At 36.5% G+C, this 4,028-nt stretch overlaps 1 long non-coding RNA gene across 2 annotated transcripts; it reads right to left on the bottom strand.

The window, feature by feature from the left end:
- Positions 1-310: 310 nt before the first annotated feature.
- On the bottom strand, positions 311-3,278 carry LOC120963053 (uncharacterized). Of its 2 annotated transcripts, none has more exons than XR_005754755.2 (2): positions 2,318-3,278; positions 311-571 (listed from the first exon to the last, which is right to left on the bottom strand). It is a non-coding gene; the product is annotated as an uncharacterized lncRNA (long non-coding RNA). The 2 variants fall into 2 exon arrangements; XR_006662933.1 differs by having other exon boundaries at positions 311-1,933.
- Positions 3,279-4,028: the final 750 nt, after the last annotated feature.

Here is a 4,028-nt window from a genome sequence, read left to right on the forward strand (position 1 = left end):
TGGTCGACCAAACACTCCATATTGCTAGAACCATGTGTTAATGGCTAACTTGGAGTTTGCATCCACGGGAAGAGATTATTCAGAGTACCATGGAAAGGAAAAGCACATAAGCTGCAGATTTTAACCTTTAAAGCTAAAAGGCCTTATGAAGGATTAACCAAGAAGTAATGAAAGCATTCCGAGATACCACACTGAAGGTCCCCAGTCAAAAAATTGCAATACTTGTGTTTACTCCCCAAAGCTCAACTTTAGACCAAAACAAAATAGCAATGCTAAATATGTGGGGCTGGATGGATACGAACGGTCATCAGGCAATGAAATCATTTACAAAATGGGTAATCATCATAGCATAGTTAACAGAAAATCTGAAAATGGTTTGGAATGCCATCTGTCTAAAACAAAACTCTTCAAGTCAATTCATCGGTGCTCTTGTTCAATATATATACAACATACTACATCCCTATAAAGTATGGGAGATAACAAAAAAAAGGAGGCAATCATACAGTGTATGTACTACATAACATATTTGCACAAAACATCCAGGCGAGGTAGCCAGATACATCTCCTTAACCTATATAGGTGAAAAAAAGTGTGTTGATTGTCAGGTATAGGCTTATTTTATTATAAATCAACCTAATAAATGTAGATCGACATGTACATAGCTAGCCTTTTTGTGTGGAAAATAAACATAGCTAGCCTAATCCAATGTTGGAAGGGATTACATATGACCTACATTAAACACTGGTGAACAACACGTAATGGTTTGTGATTGATGAAAAGATGTTTATAAGGCATTATATGGAGATGATCAATTGCAAGTTGCATACAAAAACGTAAGAAACTGGAGGTCACAAAAATGATATATTGCAAAAGTTAAATTGAGGTGCGAAGTTTTTTCTTATTGACATGAACCAAATTTGTGCCACCAAAAGGATACATTAGCCTCTTATTTTTTATTATGAGAAAGCAGACACCAAATGCAGTACGTTGACAAACATCTCTGCATGAGTTATATAGTTCTTGGTGTGGCAAAATAATATGCATAAAAATAAGCCAAAATGTGTTATGGAGATAACTACCAAATAAACACCGTCATTAACAATGCAATTTACTAAGCAAATCTTAAGGTTCTCATGATTTGAGATAGTGTTAAATATAAAAATAGATCCTCGATTTTTAACTTTAACTACAGTGTAGCATTGAAAGATATATTTCCAGCATAAACTTAAGACGTGTAGGTCAAAACATTTGTAACCCTTTGGAGGAAAAGATATACCTGATACAGTGATGAATGATAAAAAAGGCATGCCTATTGTGATCTGTATAATCCTGATGGTCACTACTTGAGAGAGCGATGGATCAAAAAGCTTTGTCACTATTGCATCAGAACTGGGTAGTAAAACATGTATGTACATCTATGCATGAATCATTAATTACGCTTGTCATTCAAAATAAAAGGCAATGATATAACTCATCAAACCATCTGGTACTGACCATATAAACAATCGTAAGAGCACTTTGCCTGCAACTTTTTTTAGTTTTGCTAATTCAGAGCAAATCTGCAATCTGGGTAAAGATAATGAAGAATGTACAAAAGCAACAAAACCGATGGTTGTAAAGCTTTGTGTGTAAACTAAATATGGAAGTACAGAGGGCATTATTTATCCAGGAACATTGATATGGCGGTAAAGCTTTGCGTGTAAACTAAATATGGACAAAAGTTGAGGAGTCATATAGATAGAGATCAATGTTGCCCGTGCTCATAAATCATGCAGAATAAGCTTCAGTTGATAGCAGTTACCAGCAAAGTAAGAGTACTTATATTTAGCTTCAGCTGGTAAGAATAAAATTATAGTGCCAATATGTTTGTAGCATCAATCATTCCACCTATTTCATTTTCTAACTCCCAGAACACCATCCAATTACCTGTAACCTGTTTGTAACAAAAGAGTATTCAATAAGCTTAAAATTCAAGGGAAAAGAAAAGAATAGGTACGAATTAATATGAGCCCCTTAAAATTCAAACCACAAATATTATTCAGTTATTAAGGAGTGTTTTTTTTCACGGAAGAGCAGGCACATTCAAAACCTATTCGTTGACAGAATATCATCAGTTAACCACTTAATCTAGATTATTTGCCTTGCCTCCCTCGGAAACACATGTCTAGGAATTCCAGTACCAGTTCGCTTCCTCCTATTAAATCTAGCCCCCTTCGATTCTTGTACATGAACAAATTGAACGGCAGGAAGCAAGAGTCCATAAATTGGGGATTAAAAAACTATAGGAGTGAGCAGCTTATAAGGGACGAAGGTGTACCTGTAGAGGCATTCATATTCCCCGAGCATGCGTCCGCGGCGATGAGGCGGTGGCGGGGCACACGTCGCGGACGGAAGGAGATGAGCGTCGACGGTGTGGGGGGATTCAACTCGCGTTGACTTATCGGCATAGAAAAATAACGAATCTGGAGAAGAAGCCCGTAGACCCAGCTGTGGTGGACTGGTGGAGACGAAGGGAATCGAGAAAATGGTGAGGAAAAAGAAAATCCATCACGTTCTTTTGGAAAATAGCGTGGGGAAGAAGGGGTTCTGCAGAACATTATTTAAAGGGGAGGACAGTTGCCGGAGGTCTCCACCAGTTTCTTCGCCTGCCCCAATCTATTTCATGCGCGCATTTGTGGTGGGAAGATTGAGAGTCAAGAGGGAGAAACGGTGAAGATGAGCGGTCTGGGCGATTAACCCCGACGTGCGCCATTAGCAGATGGGCATGTACAACGGTGCTATTTTAGGAGTGTCATATAGGATAAATGATGAGATGGAGGAGAGAGAACTCATAAAAAAAGACGTTTTTCCTGTCATCTTTAAATTACATGCAACACTTAAGATAAGACTATCTTATCAACCATTCTACATGCCCTAATGGGCTAGCAAGCCATCCTCGTACATGCTGCACACCACGGTACGCCAGAAACGGAACACATGACGTGGCATAATGCAAAAGATAGAGTTGATGATGTGGCGGAACTTCTAAGGTGGGTAGGCTGCATGTCAAGAGAAATAAGTTAGTGGGGATGAACTATTTAGCTATTATAGATTCACAAATTTAAAATATTTTCATAAATTTTAAAAACAAGAATAAAAATGAAAACAGATAAACAGATAAGGAAGAAAAACAGAAAAGGAACAAAAAAAAGAAAAAAGAAAAAAGAAAAGAAAGTAAAACCCGAAAGAAAACCAGAAAAACCCGGTTCAGGGAAGGCCCAAAACTGGTTGGGGGTGAAACCCAAGCAATCAAACAAGGCCAGAAGGCCCAAAACTATGCAGAAAAAAACTAATGAGAAATGTGACATTGGCCTAAAACCGTGGGCGAGCAATGTGGCCAACGCGACCTATACTTGTGCGATGTAAAATCCAAAACAATTCGTTCGTCAAACTGGAATCGAACTCCAACCCAGACGATTGTGTGGGGGTCGTGATAACCAGTTGGCCAAACGACTGTGAGCAACAAAAATGCAACACGAAACTATAAGAACTAGATTACCCTGCAGATCCGAAAACTGTTGAAACTTTGGACATTTCTTGGAAAAGACCGAATTATTTTTTCAAAGGTAATTTTTTTAAATCCAAACTTTTTCTAAAAAACGAGAATATAATGTTGAATTTTTCTAAAGAATGAAGATATTTTTTGAATTGTGAACACTGATTGAAAACTGGAACATTTTTTATATTTAAAAACGTGAACATTTTTTGAAAACTTAAACACTTTTGTATTAATGAACACATTTTTAAAATGGGAACATTTTTTGAATTTCTGCTTTTTTTAAAACACGAACATTTTTGGAAAATGTGAGCAATATTTCAATATAGTAAAAAAATTTGAAATAGAAACATTTTTTAAATTCTGATTTTTTAAAGACGAGCATTTGTTGGAAACTAAAAAAATTTAAATAGATGAACAAATTTGAAAAACAGGATTTTTAAAATTTCTGAACAATTTTTGAAAAACACAAATATTTTTGGAAAAGAAGAAC

The sequence above is a fragment of the Aegilops tauschii genome, chromosome 4 (genome assembly GCF_002575655.3).
Source record: "Aegilops tauschii subsp. strangulata cultivar AL8/78 chromosome 4, Aet v6.0, whole genome shotgun sequence".
Lineage (NCBI taxonomy): Eukaryota > Viridiplantae > Streptophyta > Magnoliopsida > Poales > Poaceae > Aegilops > Aegilops tauschii.